Genomic DNA, 12,765 nt, shown 5'->3' with positions numbered 1-12,765 from the left:
AGGTCAGCTGGGCTGACAAATCAGATTTCAGCCGGTGCAAAATATAACGATATCTTCATGTTTAAACCTATTAAAGTTCTATATACGCTATAAAAAAGGGCTGATACAGTAGTGTTCCTGCAAATTATTTTTTAATTTTCATTAAAGTTCCTTAAGTTCAGATTAAAAACCACATTTTGAATTAATAAAATAAAACAATGGATATAATTAAGACGTTTAACGAGACTATAATATTGATGAATGAGACAATTGATTTTCCCAGGTACTCCTTTAGTAAAATCGTAGCAAACACTACAGCAATAACAAAAAAGGTTAATTGATATTCATATTATTGTGACAATATTAGAACTAGTTTGTGGACGCCTTTCTACTGATCATTTTGTATTAAGGATTCAAATAGGTTGGAAAGTTTTGAAATGGCTAACTGCTGTAGATAGTGTTCAATTGAAGCGAGGCCGTTTTCACAACACTTCTTCTATATTGGTTCTCTATTGGAAGCATGGTTCATAAACAGGCAGCAATCAAATTGAAAGTTTACAATATTTACGTAACTATGAACTGCAACTGTTATAATCGACAGTTGAAAAGCAACACAAGAAAACATTAATGACCCTAAACAGCCGACTCACCATGGTTCTAAGGTTATCTGATGTCGACTTTGTGAGGAAACAAACATGGATGAGTGTAGACGTTTGTCATTGGTGATTGTTTTGTATTGTCGAAAATTTGACTAAGTTATTATAAGATGTTATTCGATGTTGATTCATGTGTTTATTCCATTGTTACTTTGAAGTTGTTTGTTATATTTTAATTATATTAGAAATATGTAATATTGGCGAATGCCCAAAGTTAAATTTAAACCGTCATTTTTTCATTTTAAACTAGTTATTTATTTAATGGATTTTATATTTTAAAATCGTTTCCCCTGTCTATTGTCAATCCACAAAGATTGTTTTATGTATAAGCATGTTTTCATCTAGGTAATCAATTAATTCATAACAAATTATTCAGTTTTTTCAAAGTATATTTGAAACAATAAAAAAAGTTTAATTTCGGAAAGCGTAAAACTTTGTTTTGACACTGCATTATACTTGCGCATGGCTTAGTCTACTAACATGTCTAGGGTAGCACAACTCATACTTACCTGGCACAGGGATATCCATGATCAAGAAGGTGGATTCCTCAGGAAGAGGCCTTACCATTGCACTTCGGTTTGGTTGACGCCTGCGATTATCCCAAATGTGGGTAACTCGGGTGCATAACTTTTGGTAGTGGGGGACTGCGTTCGCGCTATCCCCTAAAAATATAATGACAATAATCTACAGATTGTTTTCTGACAGCTATAGCTGTAAACCAGTATAGCCGCTTTGTCAACAGGTCAGCTGGGCTGACAAATCAGATTTCAGCCGGTGCAAAATATAACGATATCTTCATGTTTAAACCTATTAAAGTTCTATATACGCTATAAAAAGGGCTGATACAGTAGTGTTCCTGAAAATTATTTTTCATTTTTCATTAAAGTTCCTTAAGTTCAGATTAAAAACCACATTTTGAATTAATAAAATAAAACAATGAATATGATTAAGACGTTTAACGAGACTATAATATTGATGATTGAGATAATCGATTTTCCCAGGTACTCCTTTAGTAAAATCGTAGCAAACACTACAGCAATAACAAAAAAGGTTAATTGATATTCATATTATTGTGACAATATTAGAACTAGTTTGTGGACGCCTTTCTACTGATCATTTTGTATTATGGATTCAAATAGGTTGGAAAGTTTTGAAATAGTTATCTTCCGTAGGTAGTGTTCAATAGAAGCGAGGCCGTTTTCACAACACTGCTTCCATATTGGTTCTCTATTGGAAGCATGGTTCATAAACAGGCAGCAATCAAATTGAAAGTTTACAATTTTTACGTAACTATGAACTGAAACTGTTATAATCGACAGTTGAAAAGCAGCACAAGAAAACATTAATGACCCTAAACAGCCAACTCACCATGGGTCTAAGGTTATCTGATGTCGACTTTGTGATGAAACAAACACGGATGAGTGTAGACGTTTGTCATTGGTGATTGTTTTGTATTGTCGAAACTTTGACTAAGTTATTATAAGATGTTATTCGATGTTGATTCATGTGTTTATTCCATTGTTACTTTGAAGTTGTTTGTTATATTTTAATTATATTAGAAATATGTAATATTGGCGAATGCCAAAAGTTAAATTTAAACCGTCATTTTTTCATTTTAAACTAGTTATTTATTTAATGGATTTCATATTTTAAAATCGTTTCTCCGGTTTATTGTCAATCCACAAATATTGTTTTATGTATAAGCGTGTTTTCACCTAGGTATTCAATTAATTCATAACAAATTATTCAGTTTTTTCAAAGTATAATTGAAACAATAAACAAAGTTTAATTTCGATTAGCGTAAAAAATTGTTTTGACACTGCATTATACTTGCGAATGGCTTAGTCTACTAACATGTCTAGGGTAGCACAACTCATACTTACCTGGCACAAGGATATCCATGATCAAGAAGGTGGATTCCTCAGGAATAGGCCTTACCATTGCACTTCGGTTTGGTTGACGCCTGCGATTATCCCAAATGTGGGTAACTCGGGTGCATAATTTTTGGTAGTGGGGGACTGCGTTCGCGCTATCCCCTAAAAATATAATGACAAAAATCTACAGATTGTTTTCTGACAGCTATAGCTGTAAACAGTATAGCCGCTTTGTCAACAGGTCAGCTGCGCTGACAAATCAGATTTCGGCCGGTGCAAAATATAACGATATTTTCATGTTGAAACCTATTAAACTTCTATATACGCTGTAAAAAAGGGCTGATACAGTAGTGTTCCTGAAAATTATTTTTCATTTTTCATTAAAGTTCCTTAAGTTCAGATTAAAAACCACATTTTGAATTAATAAAATAAAACAATGGATATGATTAAGACGTTTAACGAGACTATAATATTGATGATTGAGATAATCGATTTTCCCAGGTACTCCTTTAGTAAAATCGTAGCAAACACTACAGCAATAACAAAAAAGGTTAATTGATATTCATATTATTGTGACAATATTAGAACTAGTTTGTGGACGCCTTCCGACTGATCATTTTGTATTATGGATTCAAATAGGTTGGAAAGTTTTGAAATAGTTATCTTCCGTAGGTAGTGTTCAATTGAAGAGAGGCCGTTTTCACAACACTGCTTCTATAATGGTTCTCTATTGGAAGCATGGTTCATAAACAGGCAGCAATCAAATTGAAAGTTTACAATATTTACGTAACTATGAACTGCAACTGTTATAATCGACAGTTGAAAAGCAACACAAGAAAACATTAATGACCCTAAACAGCCGACTCACCATGGTTCTAAGGTTATCTGATGTCGACTTTGTGATGAAACAAACACGGACGAGTGTAGACGTTTGTCATTGGTGATTGTTTTGTATTGTCGAAAATTTGACTAAGTTATTATAAGATGTTATTCGATGTTGATTCATGTGTTTATTCCATTGTTACTTTGAAGTTGTTTGTTATATTTTAATTATATTAGAAATATGTAATATTGGCGAATGCCCAAAGTTAAATTTAAACCGTCATTTTTTCATTTTAAACTAGTTATTTATTTAATGGATTTCATATTTTAAAATCGGTTCTCCTGTTTATTGTCAATCCGCAAATATTGTTTTATGTATAAGCGTGTTTTCATCTAGTTATTCAATTAATTCATAACAAATGACTCAATTTATTTCAAAGTATAATTGAAACAATAAACAAAGTTCAATTTCGGAAAGCGTAAAATTTTGTTTTGACACTGCATTATACTTGCGCATGGCTTAGTCTACTAACATGTCTAGGGTAGCACAACTCATACTTACCTGGCACAGGGATATCCATGATCAAGAAGGTGGATTCCTCAGGAAGAGGCCTTACCATTGCACTTCGGTTTGGTTGACGCCTGCGATTATCCCAAATGTGGGTAACTCGGGTGCATAATTTTTGGTAGTGGGGGACTGCGTTCGCGCTATCCCCTAAAAATATAATGACAAAAATCTACAGATTGTTTTCTGACAGCTATAGCTGTAAACAGTATAGCCGCTTTGTCAACAGGTCAGCTGCGCTGACAAATCAGATTTCGGCCGGTGCAAAATATAACGATATTTTCATGTTGAAACCTATTAAAATTCTATATACGCTATAAAAAGGGCTGATACAGTAGTGTTCCTGAAAATTATTTTTCATTTTTCATTAAAGTTCCTTAAGTTCAGATTAAAAACCACATTTTGATTTAATAAAATAAAACAATGAATATGATTAAGACGTTTAACGAGACTATAATATTGATGATTGAGATAATCGATTTTCCCAGGTACTCCTTTAGTAAAATCGTAGCAAACACTACAGCAATAACAAAAAAGGTTAATTGATATTCATATTATTGTGACAATATTAGAACTAGTTTGTGGACGCCTTTCTACTGATCATTTTGTATTATGGATTCAAATAGGTTGGAAAGTTTTGAAATAGTTATCTTCCGTAGGTAGTGTTCAATTGAAGAGCGGCCGTTTTCACAACACTGCTTCTATAATGGTTCTCTATTGGAAGCATGGTTCATAAACAGGCAGCAATCAAATTGAAAGTTTACAATATTTACGTAACTATGAACTGCAACTGTTATAATCGACAGTTGAAAAGCAACACAAGAAAACATTAATGACCCTAAACAGCCGACTCACCATGGTTCTAAGGTTATCTGATGTCGACTTTGTGATGAAACAAACACGGATGAGTGTAGACGTTTGTCATTGGTGATTGTTTTGTATTGTCGAAACTTTGACTAAGTTATTATAAGATGTTTTTCGATGTTGATTCATGTGTTTATTCCATTGTTACTTTGAAGTTGTTTGTTATATTTTAATTATATTAGAAATATGTAATATTGGCGAATGCCCAAAGTTAAATTTAAACCGTCATTTTTTCATTTTAAACTAGTTATTTATTTAATGGATTTCATATTTTAAAATCGTTTCCCCTGTCTATTGTCAATCCACAAAGATTGTTTTATGTATAAGCATGTTTTCATCTAGGTAATCAATTAATTCATAACAAATTATTCAGTTTTTTCAAAGTATATTTGAAACAATAAAAAAAGTTTAATTTCGGAAAGCGTAAAACTTTGTTTTGACACTGCATTATACTTGCGCATGGCTTAGTCTACTAACATGTCTAGGGTAGCACAACTCATACTTACCTGGCACAGGGATATCCATGATCAAGAAGGTGGATTCCTCAGGAAGAGGCCTTACCATTGCACTTCGGTTTGGTTGACGCCTGCGATTATCCCAAATGTGGGTAACTCGGGTGCATAACTTTTGGTAGTGGGGGACTGCGTTCGCGCTATCCCCTAAAAATATAATGACAATAATCTACAGATTGTTTTCTGACAGCTATAGCTGTAAACCAGTATAGCCGCTTTGTCAACAGGTCAGCTGCGCTGACAAATCAGATTTCAGCCGGTGCAAAATATAACGATACTTTCATGTTTAAACCTATTAAAGTTCTATATACGCAATAAAAATGGGCTGATACAGTAGTGTTCCAGAAAATTATTTTTCAATTTTCATTAAAGTTCCTTAAGTTCAGATTAAAAACCACATTTTGAATTAATAAAATAAAACAATGGATATGATTAAGACGTTTAACGAGACTATAATATTGATGATTGAGATAATCGATCTTCCTAGGTATTCCTTTAGTAGCAAACACTACAGCAATAACAAAAAAAGTTAATTGATATTCATGTTATTGTGACAATATTACAACTAATTTGTGGACCCCTTTCTACTGATCATTTTGTATTAAGGATTCAAATAGGTTGGAAAGTTTTGAAATAGTTATCTTCCGTCGGTAGTGTTCAATTGAAGAGAGGCCGTTTTCACAACACTTCTTCTATAATGGTTCTCTATTGGAAGCATGGTTCATAAACAGGCAGCAATCAAATTGAAAGTTTACAATATTTACGTAACTATGAACTGCAACTGTTATAATCGACAGTTGAAAAGCAACACAAGAAAACATTAATGACCCTAAACAGCCGACTCACCATGGTTCTAAGGTTATCTGATGTCGACTTTGTGATGAAACAAACACGGATGAGTGTAGACGTTTGTCATTGGTGATTGTTTTGTATTGTCGAAACTTTGACTAAGTTATTATAAGATGTTATTCGATGTTGATTCATGTGTTTATTCCATTGTTACTTTGAAGTTGTTTGTTATATTTTAATTATATTAGAAATATGTAATATTGGCGAATGCCCAAAGTTAAATTTAAACCGTCATTTTTTCATTTTAAACTAGTTATTTATTTAATGGATTTCATATTTTAAAATCGTTTCTCCGGTTTATTGTCAATCCACAAATATTGTTTTATGTATAAGCGTGTTTTCACCTAGGTATTCAATTAATTCATAACAAATTATTCAGTTTTTTCAAAGTATAATTGAAACAATAAACAAAGTTTAATTTCGGAAAGCGTAAAACTTTGTTTTGACACTGCATTATACTTGCGCATGGCTTAGTCTACTAACATGTCTAGGGTAGCACAACTCATACTTACCTGGCACAGGGATATCCATGATCAAGAAGGTGGATTCCTCAGGAAGAGGCCTTACCATTGCACTTCGGTTTGGTTGACGCCTGCGATTATCCCAAATGTGGGTAACTCGGGTGCATAACTTTTGGTAGTGGGGGACTGCGTTCGCGCTATCCCCTAAAAATATAATGACAAGAATCTACAGATTGTTTTCTGACAGCTATAGCTGTAAACAGTATAGCCGCTTTGTCAACAGGTCAGCTGGGCTGACAAATCAGATTTCAGCCGGTGCAAAATATAACGATATCTTCATGTTTAAACCTATTAAAGTTCTATATACGCTATAAAAAAGGGCTGATACAGTAGTGTTCCTGCAAATTATTTTTTAATTTTCATTAAAGTTCCTTAAGTTCAGATTAAAAACCACATTTTGAATTAATAAAATAAAACAATGGATATAATTAAGACGTTTAACGAGACTATAATATTGATGAATGAGACAATCGATTTTCCCAGGTACTCCTTTAGTAAAATCGTAGCAAACACTACAGCAATAACAAAAAAGGTTAATTGATATTCATATTATTGTGACAATATTAGAACTAGTTTGTGGACGCCTTTCTACTGATCATTTTGTATTAAGGATTCAAATAGGTTGGAAAGTTTTGAAATGGCTAACTGCTGTAGATAGTGTTCAATTGAAGCGAGGCCGTTTTCACAACACTTCTTCTATATTGGTTCTCTATTGGAAGCATGGTTCATAAACAGGCAGCAATCAAATTGAAAGTTTACAATATTTACGTAACTATGAACTGCAACTGTTATAATCGACAGTTGAAAAGCAACACAAGAAAACATTAATGACCCTAAACAGCCGACTCACCATGGTTCTAAGGTTATCTGATGTCGACTTTGTGAGGAAACAAACATGGATGAGTGTAGACGTTTGTCATTGGTGATTGTTTTGTATTGTCGAAAATTTGACTAAGTTATTATAAGATGTTATTCGATGTTGATTCATGTGTTTATTCCATTGTTACTTTGAAGTTGTTTGTTATATTTTAATTATATTAGAAATATGTAATATTGGCGAATGCCCAAAGTTAAATTTAAACCGTCATTTTTTCATTTTAAACTAGTTATTTATTTAATGGATTTTATATTTTAAAATCGTTTCCCCTGTCTATTGTCAATCCACAAAGATTGTTTTATGTATAAGCATGTTTTCATCTAGGTAATCAATTAATTCATAACAAATTATTCAGTTTTTTCAAAGTATATTTGAAACAATAAAAAAAGTTTAATTTCGGAAAGCGTAAAACTTTGTTTTGACACTGCATTATACTTGCGCATGGCTTAGTCTACTAACATGTCTAGGGTAGCACAACTCATACTTACCTGGCACAGGGATATCCATGATCAAGAAGGTGGATTCCTCAGGAAGAGGCCTTACCATTGCACTTCGGTTTGGTTGACGCCTGCGATTATCCCAAATGTGGGTAACTCGGGTGCATAACTTTTGGTAGTGGGGGACTGCGTTCGCGCTATCCCCTAAAAATATAATGACAATAATCTACAGATTGTTTTCTGACAGCTATAGCTGTAAACCAGTATAGCCGCTTTGTCAACAGGTCAGCTGGGCTGACAAATCAGATTTCAGCCGGTGCAAAATATAACGATATCTTCATGTTTAAACCTATTAAAGTTCTATATACGCTATAAAAAACGGCTGATACAGTAGTGTTCCTGAAAATTATTTTTTAATTTTCATTGAAGTTCTTTAAGTTCAGATTAAAAACCACATTTTGAATTAATAAAATAAAACAATGGATATAATTAAGACGTTTAACGAGACTATAATATTGATGATTGAGATAATCGATTTTCCCAGGTACTCCTTTAGTAAAATCGTAGCAAACACTACAGCAATAGCAAAAAAAGTTAATTGATATTCATATTACTGTGACAATATTAGAACTAGTTTGTGGACGCCTTTCGACTGATCATTTTGTATTAAGGATTCAAATAGGTTGGAAAGTTTTGAAATGGCTAACTTCTGTAGATAGTGTTCAATAGAAGCGAGGCCGTTTTCACAACACTGCTTCCATATTGGTTCTCTATTGGAAGCATGGTTCATAAACAGGCAGCAATCAAATTGAAAGTTTACAATTTTTACGTAACTATGAACTGAAACTGTTATAATCGACAGTTGAAAAGCAGCACAAGAAAACATTAATGACCCTAAACAGCCAACTCACCATGGGTCTAAGGTTATCTGATGTCGACTTTGTGATGAAACAAACACGGATGAGTGTAGACGTTTGTCATTGGTGATTGTTTTGTATTGTCGAAACTTTGACTAAGTTATTATAAGATGTTATTCGATGTTGATTCATGTGTTTATTCCATTGTTACTTTGAAGTTGTTTGTTATATTTTAATTATATTAGAAATATGTAATATTGGCGAATGCCCAAAGTTAAATTTAAACCGTCATTTTTTCATTTTAAACTAGTTATTTATTTAATGGATTTCATATTTTAAAATCGTTTCTCCGGTTTATTGTCAATCCACAAATATTGTTTTATGTATAAGCGTGTTTTCACCTAGGTATTCAATTAATTCATAACAAATTATTCAGTTTTTTCAAAGTATAATTGAAACAATAAACAAAGTTTAATTTCGATTAGCGTAAAAAATTGTTTTGACACTGCATTATACTTGCGAATGGCTTAGTCTACTAACATGTCTAGGGTAGCACAACTCATACTTACCTGGCACAAGGATATCCATGATCAAGAAGGTGGATTCCTCAGGAATAGGCCTTACCATTGCACTTCGGTTTGGTTGACGCCTGCGATTATCCCAAATGTGGGTAACTCGGGTGCATAATTTTTGGTAGTGGGGGACTGCGTTCGCGCTATCCCCTAAAAATATAATGACAAAAATCTACAGATTGTTTTCTGACAGCTATAGCTGTAAACAGTATAGCCGCTTTGTCAACAGGTCAGCTGCGCTGACAAATCAGATTTCGGCCGGTGCAAAATATAACGATATTTTCATGTTGAAACCTATTAAACTTCTATATACGCTGTAAAAAAGGGCTGATACAGTAGTGTTCCTGAAAATTATTTTTCATTTTTCATTAAAGTTCCTTAAGTTCAGATTAAAAACCACATTTTGAATTAATAAAATAAAACAATGGATATGATTAAGACGTTTAACGAGACTATAATATTGATGATTGAGATAATCGATTTTCCCAGGTACTCCTTTAGTAAAATCGTAGCAAACACTACAGCAATAACAAAAAAGGTTAATTGATATTCATATTATTGTGACAATATTAGAACTAGTTTGTGGACGCCTTCCGTCTGATCATTTTGTATTATGGATTCAAATAGGTTGGAAAGTTTTGAAATAGTTATCTTCCGTAGGTAGTGTTCAATTGAAGAGAGGCCGTTTTCACAACACTGCTTCTATAATGGTTCTCTATTGGAAGCATGGTTCATAAACAGGCAGCAATCAAATTGAAAGTTTACAATATTTACGTAACTATGAACTGCAACTGTTATAATCGACAGTTGAAAAGCAACACAAGAAAACATTAATGACCCTAAACAGCCGACTCACCATGGTTCTAAGGTTATCTGATGTCGACTTTGTGATGAAACAAACACGGACGAGTGTAGACGTTTGTCATTGGTGATTGTTTTGTATTGTCGAAAATTTGACTAAGTTATTATAAGATGTTATTCGATGTTGATTCATGTGTTTATTCCATTGTTACTTTGAAGTTGTTTGTTATATTTTAATTATATTAGAAATATGTAATATTGGCGAATGCCCAAAGTTAAATTTAAACCGTCATTTTTTCATTTTAAACTAGTTATTTATTTAATGGATTTCATATTTTAAAATCGGTTCTCCTGTTTATTGTCAATCCGCAAATATTGTTTTATGTATAAGCGTGTTTTCATCTAGTTATTCAATTAATTCATAACAAATGACTCAATTTATTTCAAAGTATAATTGAAACAATAAACAAAGTTCAATTTCGGAAAGCGTAAAATTTTGTTTTGACACTGCATTATACTTGCGCATGGCTTAGTCTACTAACATGTCTAGGGTAGCACAACTCATACTTACCTGGCACAGGGATATCCATGATCAAGAAGGTGGATTCCTCAGGAAGAGGCCTTACCATTGCACTTCGGTTTGGTTGACGCCTGCGATTATCCCAAATGTGGGTAACTCGGGTGCATAATTTTTGGTAGTGGGGGACTGCGTTCGCGCTATCCCCTAAAAATATAATGACAAAAATCTACAGATTGTTTTCTGACAGCTATAGCTGTAAACAGTATAGCCGCTTTGTCAACAGGTCAGCTGCGCTGACAAATCAGATTTCGGCCGGTGCAAAATATAACGATATTTTCATGTTGAAACCTATTAAAATTCTATATACGCTATAAAAAGGGCTGATACAGTAGTGTTCCTGAAAATTATTTTTCATTTTTCATTAAAGTTCCTTAAGTTCAGATTAAAAACCACATTTTGAATTAATAAAATAAAACAATGAATATGATTAAGACGTTTAACGAGACTATAATATTGATGATTGAGATAATCGATTTTCCCAGGTACTCCTTTAGTAAAATCGTAGCAAACACTACAGCAATAACAAAAAAGGTTAATTGATATTCATATTATTGTGACAATATTAGAACTAGTTTGTGGACGCCTTTCTACTGATCATTTTGTATTATGGATTCAAATAGGTTGGAAAGTTTTGAAATAGTTATCTTCCGTAGGTAGTGTTCAATTGAAGAGCGGCCGTTTTTACAACACTGCTTCTATAATGGTTCTCTATTGGAAGCATGGTTCATAAACAGGCAGCAATCAAATTGAAAGTTTACAATATTTACGTAACTATGAACTGCAACTGTTATAATCGACAGTTGAAAAGCAACACAAGAAAACATTAATGACCCTAAACAGCCGACTCACCATGGTTCTAAGGTTATCTGATGTCGACTTTGTGATGAAACAAACACGGATGAGTGTAGACGTTTGTCATTGGTGATTGTTTTGTATTGTCGAAACTTTGACTAAGTTATTATAAGATGTTTTTCGATGTTGATTCATGTGTTTATTCCATTGTTACTTTGAAGTTGTTTGTTATATTTTAATTATATTAGAAATATGTAATATTGGCGAATGCCCAAAGTTAAATTTAAACCGTCATTTTTTCATTTTAAACTAGTTATTTATTTAATGGATTTCATATTTTAAAATCGTTTCCCCTGTCTATTGTCAATCCACAAAGATTGTTTTATGTATAAGCATGTTTTCATCTAGGTAATCAATTAATTCATAACAAATTATTCAGTTTTTTCAAAGTATATTTGAAACAATAAAAAAAGTTTAATTTCGGAAAGCGTAAAACTTTGTTTTGACACTGCATTATACTTGCGCATGGCTTAGTCTACTAACATGTCTAGGGTAGCACAACTCATACTTACCTGGCACAGGGATATCCATGATCAAGAAGGTGGATTCCTCAGGAAGAGGCCTTACCATTGCACTTCGGTTTGGTTGACGCCTGCGATTATCCCAAATGTGGGTAACTCGGGTGCATAACTTTTGGTAGTGGGGGACTGCGTTCGCGCTATCCCCTAAAAATATAATGACAATAATCTACAGATTGTTTTCTGACAGCTATAGCTGTAAACCAGTATAGCCGCTTTGTCAACAGGTCAGCTGCGCTGACAAATCAGATTTCAGCCGGTGCAAAATATAACGATACTTTCATGTTTAAACCTATTAAAGTTCTATATACGCAATAAAAATGGGCTGATACAGTAGTGTTCCAGAAAATTATTTTTCAATTTTTATTAAAGTTCCTTAAGTTCAGATTAAAAACCACATTTTGAATTAATAAAATAAAACAATGGATATGATTAAGACGTTTAACGAGACTATAATATTGATGATTGAGATAATCGATCTTCCTAGGTATTCCTTTAGTAGCAAACACTACAGCAATAACAAAAAAAGTTAATTGATATTCATGTTATTGTGACAATATTACAACTAATTTGTGGACCCCTTTCTACTGATCATTTTGTATTAAGGATTCAAATAGGTTGGAAAGTTT

The 12,765-nt window shown here is 33.0% G+C and overlaps 9 non-coding genes across 9 annotated transcripts; all 9 read left to right on the top strand.

The window, feature by feature from the left end:
• Nucleotides 1–1,136: 1,136 nt before the first annotated feature.
• LOC137397743 (U1 spliceosomal RNA) lies at nt 1,137–1,300 on the top strand. The gene has a single exon (XR_010978793.1). It is a non-coding gene; the product is annotated as a U1 spliceosomal RNA (small nuclear RNA).
• Nucleotides 1,301–2,510: 1,210 nt separating this feature from the next.
• On the top strand, nt 2,511–2,674 carry LOC137397709 (U1 spliceosomal RNA). Its single transcript, XR_010978761.1, has one exon. It is a non-coding gene; the product is annotated as a U1 spliceosomal RNA (small nuclear RNA).
• A 1,211-nt stretch (nt 2,675–3,885) lies between these two features.
• Nucleotides 3,886–4,049, top strand: LOC137397868 (U1 spliceosomal RNA). The gene has a single exon (XR_010978912.1). It is a non-coding gene; the product is annotated as a U1 spliceosomal RNA (small nuclear RNA).
• A 1,209-nt stretch (nt 4,050–5,258) lies between these two features.
• LOC137397742 (U1 spliceosomal RNA) lies at nt 5,259–5,422 on the top strand. The gene has a single exon (XR_010978792.1). It is a non-coding gene; the product is annotated as a U1 spliceosomal RNA (small nuclear RNA).
• A 1,203-nt stretch (nt 5,423–6,625) lies between these two features.
• Nucleotides 6,626–6,789, top strand: LOC137397740 (U1 spliceosomal RNA). The gene has a single exon (XR_010978791.1). It is a non-coding gene; the product is annotated as a U1 spliceosomal RNA (small nuclear RNA).
• Nucleotides 6,790–7,999: 1,210 nt separating this feature from the next.
• On the top strand, nt 8,000–8,163 carry LOC137397739 (U1 spliceosomal RNA). The gene has a single exon (XR_010978790.1). It is a non-coding gene; the product is annotated as a U1 spliceosomal RNA (small nuclear RNA).
• Nucleotides 8,164–9,374: 1,211 nt separating this feature from the next.
• LOC137397708 (U1 spliceosomal RNA) lies at nt 9,375–9,538 on the top strand. Its single transcript, XR_010978760.1, has one exon. It is a non-coding gene; the product is annotated as a U1 spliceosomal RNA (small nuclear RNA).
• A 1,211-nt stretch (nt 9,539–10,749) lies between these two features.
• On the top strand, nt 10,750–10,913 carry LOC137397867 (U1 spliceosomal RNA). Its single transcript, XR_010978911.1, has one exon. It is a non-coding gene; the product is annotated as a U1 spliceosomal RNA (small nuclear RNA).
• Nucleotides 10,914–12,122: 1,209 nt separating this feature from the next.
• Nucleotides 12,123–12,286, top strand: LOC137397738 (U1 spliceosomal RNA). The gene has a single exon (XR_010978789.1). It is a non-coding gene; the product is annotated as a U1 spliceosomal RNA (small nuclear RNA).
• The last annotated feature ends 479 nt before the right edge of the window (nt 12,287–12,765 follow it).

This window comes from Watersipora subatra, chromosome 5, assembly GCF_963576615.1.
Source record: "Watersipora subatra chromosome 5, tzWatSuba1.1, whole genome shotgun sequence".
NCBI classification, from domain to species: domain Eukaryota; kingdom Metazoa; phylum Bryozoa; class Gymnolaemata; order Cheilostomatida; family Watersiporidae; genus Watersipora; species Watersipora subatra.
Note: the sequence above shows the minus strand (reverse complement) of the source record. Positions and strands in the feature narration are given on the sequence as shown.